A 12,045-nucleotide genomic window follows, 5' to 3' on the forward strand; every position below is an offset into this window, starting at 1 on the left:
TGGACTTAATGTGTACACCATAGCAAAATGAGCAGGGATTAAATAAACTATTAAAGCTTTGTCATGTTTGTAGTTACTAGCTTATCATGAATTCAATATTTATTCTTCACAATTTTTTTCATCCACGGGCTTTACTGTTTAGAAAGTTACTAGACTAAGTGATCTGCTCCCAATGCAATATTCCACCACTCACCCGTTCCCCCAACGCAACCTGTTCCCTTAACACAATATTCCACCACTCACGCATAGCCCACAACTGCGCAGGCGCGATTAATTTCCCCTCATCCCCAGCACTCCCTCCCCCTCCTCTTCTCTGTCCCTCTTCTTTCACCTCTCCTCCTCCCCTCCCCCAATCCCTTTCTCGCCTCTCCCTCCCTCTGCTTTCCCCTACCCTCAGTCAGTCCCTCCCTCCCTTCATAACTCCTCTACCTACCCCCTCCTATCCTTCTATCCCCCACTCATCACCTCCCCCTATCCCCTCACTATCCCTCCTGACCTCCCCCAATGCCCTTCTCCATCTATTCCCCACTCACTACCTCCCACACTCCCTCTATTCCCCCTCCCACTCTTCCTCCTCACCTCCCCAGGATCTTTCCCCTCTTCTCCTCCCCGCCCCCAATCCATCCCTCACCTCTACTCCCTCTCCTTTCCACTACCCTCAGTCACTCCCTGCCTCCCCCCCCCCCCTATAAAAAGCAGCATCTGCAGTTCTTTCCTCCACAGGTCATTCATTGTTAGCTGTGGTTTAGATCCCGTTGACTTGACGATTGGACCAGTTTGCATCGTGTGTGTGTGTGAGTTACTCAAACTCTGCGCAAACTGCTCGGCCACCCTGCAATCCGACTCTCCCTCCCTCCCTCTGCCCACTCCGGCTCAGCCCATTCCTGTCCTGCCTGCCCGCTCGCTGTTGCCACTCGGCCCGTCCCAGCCCTGCCCATCAGCCTACCTGCCTGCCTGCTCGCTGCCGCCATTGGGCCGAGCCATGGAGGGCGATGGAGACGGTGGGCACCGCGGGTTTCGGCGAGCTGGTGGAGAAGATCTCCTCCAAGAGGGACGTGGGGGTGAGTTTCCACAGCGACGGCGGAGGATACGGACGGTCGCAGCCATTCACCCGGGGGGACGGATAGACGGGACCGCCATTACCTCAGAGGCGGGTGGGGGAGAGGAGTGAGGGAGAGAGAGACGGGACCAGGGCCTCCACTGAAACCCAACCACCGCAGCCGCCGGTGGTATGGGAGACGGTAGACAAGTTACTGTGAGGAGGGGAGAGAGGAGTTCGTGAGTGGGGCGGGAGAGGCCGCGGTGCAGGAAGGGGCATCGCTGTCCCGGCCGTGGCGTTGACTGATCGGAGAGGAGACCAATCTGCGTGTGCACGGTTTTCTTTTTTTTAAGTTTTAAACGTCAATAACATAAAATATACCATCAATCTGAACGAAACTTGTTTAATTTACATCACAGGACAATGGTGAGTAAGGTGGCCCAACATTGACGTGCTATCATGTACCGTTTTTGCGCAAATATGGGTACAAACAAACAAACAAACAAGATGAAAGTTTTAGTAATGTAAAATATGGGAGAGTGCTACCAAATGTTTGCTACATGCTAGCAGATAGTGGCTCTCCATGCTGGGTTTTGAGTTAGCTGTACCTGTTGAATATAGAGATTGCTTGCTTGTCAAACAACTGTAACTCGAGTCACACCTATTGAAAGCTCGGGTAGATTTCAGACCCTTGTGGTTTCCAGTCAAGTGGTTCGCAGGCAAATGTGTAAACAAAAGGTCAGCAATGATTCTCTACTCTAGGTAAACACAAAATGATGGTGTAACTCAGCCTGTCCCGCTGAGTTACTCCAGCACTTTGTGTCCATCTTCGGTGTAAACCAGCATCTGCAGTTCCTTCCTACACATTTCTCTACCCTAGCCTATGTTTCCCGGTCAGTAACTTCAGAAGGATCTGTGTAAACCCAAACTTGTTTCTGTGTCATGGCTGAGAAAATAAAACTGCTGCATAGTATGGTGCAAGGACTAAGGTAAATTTGATTGTTTCTACTCAGTGCTGGTAATAAGATCTAATTTGTTATCGATATTACTAAAAGTCTGATCTTGACCGCTTTTGGCCCACTGTGCTGCGATTTCCGAGAGAACGCCACCACCTACGGCCGTCATTTTTGGCCACCTCGCTCAGAGACCCCCTCCGCCTTCCTGGACCAGAGGATTTTTCCCATCGATGAAAAATCAAAGAGATATTAATGGGTTTTTTTAATTCCCCATTCTCTCTGCTGCCCCCGCTGGTGGCAGGGGGAGGGACTATAAAACCCGAAAGTCGTGCCTCAGTCAGTCTCTGCCAGACCCAGGAAGCGAGAGGGTCACGGCTCTCTGATCTGCGAATAACACTGAACGCACATCTACTCCACGGTGAGTCCCCTCGATGCGGCTGTAAAGTTTGTGTTCACAAAATGAATTTTGGTTGTCAGGTGTGGCTGCAGCCCAATTGTTTGCCTCGCCTTTTAAAAAAGTTTTGTGTTCACAAAATGAATTTTGGTTGTCAGGTGGCTGCAGCCCAATTGTTTGCCTCGCCTTGGCTTTTAAAATCGTTGCAACAGTTAGCTGCCAGCCCAAGAATCCATTCGGCCCACAATGTCTATACTAGCCCTCTGGAAACCAGTACCTTTTGCCCGCAACACCCATACTAGCGCAACATACAGCCCCCCCCCCCCCCCCCCCCCCCCCCCCCCCCACTGGCGAGCAATATTGGAATTGGTGGTGAGGTGGAATATTGCTTGTTAACCAGTCCTCCCGTGTGATGCTGGACCCAACGGGTCCCACTTAGTCTAGTTTTTTTTTTTTTTTGTTTATTTATTTTATTAGAAGTTAATACAATACAAAACAATACAGTGGAACCTAATTTTAGGTGCCAACTATGTCATACCGTAATCCATTCTCTGTACAACCTCTAGTTTTATGTTTTGAAAAGGAAGTAAGCAAGACAAGAAAAAGAAAACAATAGAAAGGGGAAAAAGAGGAAAAATAGATGGTAGAGAATAGAAAAACGTGAAGTGTGTATATAAAAAAAAGAAAAAGTGGAAGTAGAAATAGGAGAGAAGGCCCCTTAAAAGAGAAATTTTCAAATCTTTATTCGGAGATGTAGATCTATCCACGGCATGAACTGAAATCAGTAATCTTTACAGTACCGCTGCATCACATGATTCCAAAAAGTCGATGAAAGGAGACCAACTCCTTAAGAATTGGTCATATTTATCTATTAGTCGGAGTCTCATTTCTTCGAGGCGTGCTATGTCCATCATATTCCTAATCCACATTTTAACAGTTGGTATGGCTGTATTTTTCCAAAATTTAAGTATCAATTTCTTTCCAATTATTAACCCATAATTTAAAAAAATTTAAATTGATATCTTCTACTATTATTCCAAATATAATCCATTCCGTTTTAGGTTCTATTCTTGAGTTGAAAAGCTTTGTAAATATATCAAATATATCGCTCCAAAATTTATTCAACTTTGTACATCCTACAAATGAATGTGTTATATTAGCGTTTTGAAACAAACATTTATCGCATCTGGGAGAGACATTTGGATACAATTTATTCAACCTCGTTTTTGAATAATATAGTCTATGTAATAATTTGAATTGAATTAAATTATGTCTTGCATTAATGGAACAGTTATGTGTGTTCATCAGATACTTTTCCCATCTATCCTTCGAGATCTTTATCATTAGCTCATGTTCCCAATATTCTCTTAGTGCTTCTGTTGAGGGTAATTCTCTATTTAATATATTATTATAAAAGTATGATATTAGTTTTTGTGAATCAGCCTTAATATTCATTGCTTCTTCTAAAGGGTCTAAAAATATAGTTTGAAATCTATGTGTATATTTCTTCATAAAGTCACATATCTGTATATATTTAAAATATTGATTATCCTTCAGTTTAAATTGTAATTTTAAATGTTGAAATGATAACAGTTTACCCAATTCATACATATCCCCTACTTTCCTAATCCCCAGACTATCCCATTGTTGATGTGTTTTGTCGATGAGAGATGGTTTGAATGCAGGGTTGTTCAATAGTGGGGTTAGTACTGATAGATTATTTAATTTCAAGGATACTTTTATTTGTTTCCAAATTCTTATTGTATTGTGAATAATTGGGTTCTTATATATTATACTATTCAATTTTATCGGTGAGAGCAAGATCGTTCCTATATCGTGCGGATAGCACTTAGTCTAGTTTTAACTGCATTTTTTCTCTCTAGCCCTGATCCCCTCACTTTGCCTCTCCCTGTCACCCACACTCTGCCTCTCCCCATTTCCTTGCTCTCACTTTCCCCATTTCCCCTTACTGCTCCTATAAGCCTGGACTGCTGAGACTAGTCTGATGTGCTCTGCAGCAATGAAACTGGTGCAGCCTCCCATGTCACCTTAGTACAGGCAATTAACCCATTCTACCCCATTGCAATGCACTGCAAACAAAGTGCAAATAAAGGGACTAACGCTGATTTCAGGATCTCTGCCCCCCCACGGTGGAAAATTGTTTGGCCTCCATCAGCACTGGTTGTCCTCAGGAAGACCTATGGTTGTCCTGCAATCGCCATTGAAAATCAATGTGGCATTGACTTCCTTCCCAGGTCAGACCTGGTGCAGGATCCAAATGGCCGCCCTCATGGAGAATCCTATGGAAGATTCAGCCTTCCAAATCTGTCAGTAAAACGTACTCATTTAACTGCACCAAATTATCATTAATCGGGACGTTACCGGACTTTATCCTGCACTAAATATTATTCCCGTTATTCTGTATCTGTGCACTGTGGACGGCTTAATTGTAATCATGTATGGTCTTGTCGCTGAATGGATAGCACGCAACAAAGAAGATTTTCCCCGTACCTCGGTACACTGACAATAATGAACTAAACTAAACTAAGCTAATCAAGGTAGACAAAAATGTTGGAGAAGCTCAGCGGGTGAGGCAGCACCTATGGAGCGAAGGAAATAGGTGACGTTTCGGGTTGAAACCCTTCTTCAGACTGAAACTAAGCAAGACTGACTTTGCAGAGCAGTAGTGGTTTCATTCACCTCATGGTGTGCTCATTTCACATTCCAGGATCTACATTGTTCTTATCCTAAGGGAGCTAGCTGCCCCATTCTTACCCATGCATACTTTCCCTTTTAATTCTCATCTATTTTACTAAACTCCGCTGGTTTGTTCTGACATACAGCTTTACTCAAAAGAGGGTAAAGTGCAACTCCCTTAGCAAACCAAGGAAAAGAAGAAGTTTGAAGTGGTTTCTCCGCCAATGCTAATCCTAGATTCAGAAGCCAATGGCCAAGTTTTAACTTTGAAATTTATTTGGACAATCAGCTTGAAGAAACATCACCTATCCACATTGTCCAGGGATACTGCCTGACCCGCACAATGACTGCAACATTTTGTGCCTTTCCTAGGTAAATCTGCAATTCCTTGTTTCTACAATGCTACTTTCTCTTGTGGCCATTAATATTAGCAACCATCGTAATGTCCTTGCCTTTCTTGTGCCCCCTGCTTGCCCTCCCTCCCCCCTCCCCTCAGCCTTCCTGCAAAGATTAGAGTTTGCACATTGTATCCATGGTTGCCAGTGGTGAAAGGGATGAAATTGCATGCTTGAACTAACAGGTCATCTGTTACTTGCATGTACATCTGCAGACAGATGTTTGCCTTGTGTCCCCTATGATAGCCTAGGACAAGCTCAATGAATCAAAGTTAAACTGATGCAGACAGTTACTGATGTTACAGGACAATGCAGATCAGCAAGGAGCACGTGGCATAATTTTACTATGTCCTCTGAAAATTGAAGCCTACACAGCTCTGATACACCACCTAAGACAGGGCTCCCAACCTTTTTCATCCCGTTTACCCCCGGCAACTTTAATAGCACATAACAATGTTATTTCACTTATTTATGAACAACTAATGATGAACAGATATCGGTACACCAGAACCAAACACAGTCAGTCAATGAGAAAAAATATGTACAAATTCGGAATCAACAAATTTACCCCCTGGGTAGGTGAAATGTACCCCCTGGGGCTAAATTTACCCCTGGTTGGGAACCCTCGACCTAAGGATTGTAGTAGTTGGTTGTAGTGCCTGGAGGTTTACTAGAAAACCTTAAGGGGCTGTCCCACTTGGGCGACATAATTGGCGTGTTTAGAAGAGTTTGAAAAAATGACATGTTGAAGACCTCCTTCGACTATGTAGAAGACCTTCGACTATGTTGAAGACCGGCTTCGACTAGCTATGACTAGCTACGACTAACTTCGGGAAAATTGGCCACCGAATAATGGAGAGTGAAGACGACCTCCTTCGATCTCCTTCGATCTCCCTTCGACTATGATGAAGACTATCTACGACTACCTTCGACTATCCTTGATTACCTACGACTAACATGCTGACCTACTACGACCCTCTACGACTAAACCTACGAGTAAAAAAAGTATCGATATTTTTCCATGGCGACCATTTTTTACTCGCGGGCATTTTTTAACATTGAATAAAACGCCGTGACCTAGCTGAGGCCTCAAGTACACGGAGACCACTCTCGAGCATGAAGGAGAGTTACAAAGACCTCCTACGACCTAGTGTCGACCATGCTGCGAGTATGAGTCGAAGGCAAACTCGCCAGAACTCGCGGATTAGGTCGCCCAAGTGGGACAGGCCCTTCAATGTTTTTGAAATGTCTTTGTTCGATAGGCCTAGACATGCTTGACTTCCATTATAGCACCATTCCAGTCATCCGGAGTTTAGGCCTTCTGCACAACAGTAAGTAGAAAAGAATAACAATAAAATTAATTGTGGTTGAAAGGTTTGAAACAACATCTGTAAATAGCTCAGTCCCTAACAACCCAGGACACCCACTGAATATGAAGAATGTAGATGACTTGGCATAAGATTTGTACGTATGTCGTTAAGGAAAAAAAAACTTCCTTTGCTTCAGATAAATGGCATTGGCTGATTCAAGCAAGAATTTTCTGCAGTAATTAATTGGTATATTTTCCGAGAAATGAGAGTCCTATCCAAACTTGTCAGCAGGGCCCACTATATGATGGAATCTTGGCCGTCAGTAGTCCAAACATTTAAACTTCGCTATATACTATTTTTATTATTATTGGAAAATATTATCCATAATTAATATTTCTTACAAATGCCATTCTAGATTTTAAACATGACAAAAAAAGTGCCTTTTTAGGATGCTTCTTAAGAGGCTTTTATACCTGTATCTGAGGCCACTTTGTTTAAGGAGCACTGTGAACATCTATACTATTACTAAAACTCTCATCTTGACCACTTCCGGTCTGCGTATTTAAATTTGCACACAAATGGCACCCTATATCATCACAATTTTTTTTTAAATCGTGAGAGTGGCAGATTGGTCTTCTCGCCTATCAGTCACCATGAAGGGAATGCCCCTTCTGGGGGCAAGGAGAATAAAATCCCGGAGGCCGGGCGTGAGTCCACAAGTCAGGCGTGAGTCAGTCAGCATGCCAGGAAGCCAGGTAGCCCAGATGCCCGGAAGCCGCGAGTGACTGAACTGAGCCTCCAGAAACCGTGAGGGACTGAACTGTGGGCCCAGAAGCCGCACGGTTCACGGAGATGGTCCGGAGCGTGGAGCCTGCCCGATTGCTGCAAACTTGAGATCCCGGGGAAGTGAGGAGTGAGAGTGGGGGGATTAAAGGAGGTGGGTGCTGGCGGGGCCGGGCGCTGACGGGGCTCACTACACCCACCCACACACCCCCATCCCCTTCCCCATCCCCCTCCCCTCGCACACACCCCCACCCCCAGCGGCAGGCCACAGCAGCACTTTCCCCCCACCCTCCCACCGGCCCCTGCCTGAAGCCGTCCCCTGCCCCGGGCCCCCACCTAAAGCCTCCCTGGATGGGTGGAGGGGTTTGAGGGGGGATGGAGTGAGTGCGTGGGGGGAAAGGGCAAGGAGCAGAGTGCGGGGTGTGAGGGGAGGAGGGGGGATTAGGGGCGTCACAAACCCTGGAGCCCGTCAGCCGCGCCTGCGCAGTTGGGGGCTATGCGTGAGTGGTGAAATATTGGAATTGGTGAAGAGGTGGAATATTGCGTTGGGGGACCAGGCCTCCCGTGTGAGAATTAGTCTAGTATTCTCTGAGCACATGATAGCAAGATGAATTTAGCAACATGACCAGAAAACCCATTTTCTAAAGTAACAATTGCTTTTGACACTTTTGATTGCATGCCTTTAGATGGGAAGATAACATCACATTCAATTTTGTATCAATATTCAAATTTATTAATCGAGGGGCAGATAAACAATTCAACATGAGGCGGAAATTTAGCCATGTTGAAGTTGCTGACTCTATGGAGAAGAGAAATCGTGAATAATTCACATCTCTGCTAGGCTAATTATTTTCTTCATGTCTCATCAGGTTTGGGAGATACCTCTGGATGTCCCAATTAGTCCATTTTCAAAAACCGCAGCTAGACTGAATTGATTTGATAGTTACAGGTTTATAAATATGTCAAAAACTGTTATCAAGGCCAAGTTTAATTTAAATAACTGTTAAATCCAGAAGATGAGCCTCTGAAAACAGGTCTGAAGGTGTCCCATGGCATGTTTGTAATCCCTGCTCAAGCTAGGTGCTAATCAAAAACTTCTGCACATCTGGTACATGGTTTATGAAAGTACTTTAAAAAATGGAAATTTAAATTCCAAGCCAGCACCACGTTAAAGACTTAGCCAAATCGGAATACGACAATCTACAATTAATCATATTGCTAACGTTGAGCATAGTGAGGAAATGTAGCAGATTAAACAAAATCACTTCATGTTTAGGAAGGAACTGCAGATGCTGGTTTAAACCAAAGATAGACACAAAATGCTGGAGTAACTCAGGGGGACAGGCAGCATCTCTGGAGAGAGGGAATGGGTGACATTTCGGGTCAAGACCCTTCTTCAGACTGGGTGTCAAGGGAAAGGGAAACGAGAGATGTAGATGGTGATGTAGAGAGATATAGAACAAATGAATGAAAGATACGCCAAAAAAAGTAACAATGATAAAGGAAAAAGGGCATTGTTAGCTGTGTGCTAGGTGAGAATGAGAAGCTGATGCGACTTGGGTGGGGGAGGGATGGAGAGAGAGGGAACGCAGGGGTTAAATCTTAATTAAGTTTTAAGTCTTGACTTAAAAGAGTCGGTGGAGGGGGCAGCTGATGAGAAGAGGGATGCTGTTCCACAGTCTAGGTACTGCAACCGCAAAAGCGCCTTTATTACTCTCAACAAATCATGAGGTGAAAATGATATCAAAAATGGGATTTGCATAAAAGTGGTATAAATCAGTTGACTGCTCTCCACCTCATTTCCTGCTTCTGCTGTCCAATTAATACTACAAAATTTAATTTCTCTACAATGGGACATACAGATTAATTGCTTTATTGCTTTGGGAGCTGAAACAACTTTGATACTTCAGTCAGTAAGGCAAGGAAGTAAAATAACCACAAGTAATTTCTGCAAATAAAAGAAGTAATGAAACCATTCTGCTAAATGCTATTTCATCATCTCTGCCGGCACTTATCGCATTAGCCTACAATCCGTGGGATATCTGGACATCGTTTATAAGCACTTAGTTGGCAAGAATGAAGCAGTTGCATCGTAGATGAAAGTCCCTTCCATACTTCTGAAATGAACATCTGGGTCAGAAATAGTAGATGATTTTACTTCCTTTAAAATGGACTATAAATCATTTGCTGCTTGCCTGTAAAGCACTGATAGTGTGATGCTCCCTGCTGGAAGAATGTGGTTTTAAAATCTAGCCATGGATTAAAATTTATGTTATGTGTTTACTACTTGGTTAATGGAAAGATGAGGGGAGTGTTTAGAATAATAGCAGCCCAGGATTATAGCGCTTATTGCATTGCTTTTTATATCTGATTTTGCCGCAAAATTCTAACTTTCATGAGGGAATAATATAAAAATAGCATCACACTAGTTTAAACCAAAGAATGTATCACCATTAATAATCCTCAGGTAATCCTCCCTTAAAAATAAATTATGTTTGTAACTAGAAAACTGAACGATTCTTTTTCAAAAAGATAGATTAATCTGAAATAAACAGCTGCAACTTCTGAGTAAAATACAATTTGTGTAAATAGATGCAGATCTATGAAAATCTGTCAGCAAATATTGTAATGATCCAGGGAAGATGAATAATGTTAAAATTGGAACAGCAGTATCACCAGACCATGCGATGGGTGAAAATAGTTTCATTGATACAGACCAGCGGCATCGACGCTTAGTTATATGGTGAAACAACACAATGTACTGGCGTAACTCGGCAGACTGACTCAGTCTGAAGAAGGATCCCAACGTCATCTATCCAAGTTCACATTTGATGCTGCCTGCCCTGCTGAGTCACTCCAGCAATTTATGTCCTTTTGTGTATTAACCACCATCTGCAGTTATTTGTTGCAACTATATACAATAGTAATACCGTACCGAGTTATGTCGGACAATCGGCAATAACAGATACCATTCATCCCCTTATAGAAACATAGAATCATAGAAAATAGGTGCAGGAGGAGGCCATTCGGCCCTTCGAGCCTGCACCGCCATTCAATATGATCATGGCTGATCAACTCAGTATCCTGTACCTGCCTTCTCTCCATACCCCCTGATGCCTTTAGCCACAAGGGCCACATCTAACTCCCTCTTAAATGTAGCCAATGAACTGGCCTCAACTACCTTCTGTGGCAGAGAGTTCCAGAGATTTACCACTCTGTGTGAAAAATGTTTTTCTCATCTCGGTCCTAAAGGATTTCCCCTTTATCCTTAAACTGTGGCCCCTTTTCCTGGACTTCCCCACCTGCATGCCTACTTTCAATGACTGGTGTACCATGACACCCAGGTTTCGTTGCATCTCCCCTTTTCCTAATCGGCCACCATTTAGATAATAGTCTACTTTCCTGTTTTTGCTACCAAAGTGGATAACCTCACATTTATCCACATTATACTGCATCTGCCATGCATTTGCCCACTCACCCAGCCTATCCAAGTCACCTTGCAGCCTCCTAGCATCCTCCTCATAGCTAACACCGCTCCCAGCTTTGTGTCATCCGCAAATTTGGAGATGTTGCATTCAATTCCCTCGTCCAAATCATTAATATATGTTGTAAATAGCTGGGGTCCCAGCACTGAGCCTTGTGGTACCCCACTAGTCACTGCCTGCCAATCTGAAAAGGGCCCGTTTACTCCTCCTGTTTGCTTCCTGTTTGCCAGCCAGTCCTCTATCCACATCAATACTGAACCCCCAATATCGTGTGCTTTAGGTTTGTATACTAATCTCTTATGTGGGACCTTGTCGAAAGCCTTCTGAAAAAATCTGTTTCCGCCCGGTTTCGAACCGTGGACCTTTCGCGTGTTAGGCGAATGTGATAACCACTACACTACGGAAACAACGCTGTATATCTTATGGCCCATTGCAATGAGGGTTTATTGTATTTTTAAGTTTCTTCTAATATTTCACCATAAATTCATATTTATTCAAAGTTAAAGAAAATGTATTTCTGAAGAAGGGTTTTGACCTGATACGTCACCTATTCCTTTTCTCCAGAGATGTTGCCTGAGTTATTCCAGCCGCTTTGTGTCTATGTTCAATGTAAACCAGCATCTGCAGTTCCTTCCCACACATATCCTTTTTACCTCCTGGTTTGCAGTCCAACAGAATTCTTCAGACTGACTGGCTACTCAGCCTGTTTGTTGACATTATCCCTGCCAAAGATGCCTGCTTTCAACTTCTGTCAGGTGCAGACACTTCATCTATTCAAAGATGTGACTAATGAGTATCGATTAAAAAGAGACAACTATGCTCACATTATCAAAATAGTGAGTGTAGATGGTTTATGCATGCAACCTATAATGTAGCTACCTCAATACCACTAACCACGCCTTAGTCATCTCAGTATAACTGTGATATCCTCCCCTTGCTCCTCCCTTGGTTCCAGTACGCCTGAAGACTAGATGCAGTCAGTACTG

General features: G+C 43.7%; 1 protein-coding gene and 1 non-coding gene across 4 annotated transcripts in view; one reads left to right on the top strand and one right to left on the bottom strand.

The window, feature by feature from the left end:
* Positions 1-12,045, top strand: part of stk32c (serine/threonine kinase 32C) — a 286,597-nt gene that overhangs the window by 257,717 nt on the left and 16,835 nt on the right. The gene's annotated exons all lie outside the window — the stretch shown is intronic.
* trnav-aac lies at positions 11,394-11,466 on the bottom strand. The gene has a single exon. It is a non-coding gene; the product is annotated as a tRNA-Val (tRNA).

Source organism: Amblyraja radiata, chromosome 15 (genome assembly GCF_010909765.2).
Source record: "Amblyraja radiata isolate CabotCenter1 chromosome 15, sAmbRad1.1.pri, whole genome shotgun sequence".
In the NCBI taxonomy this organism is placed as follows: domain Eukaryota; kingdom Metazoa; phylum Chordata; class Chondrichthyes; order Rajiformes; family Rajidae; genus Amblyraja; species Amblyraja radiata.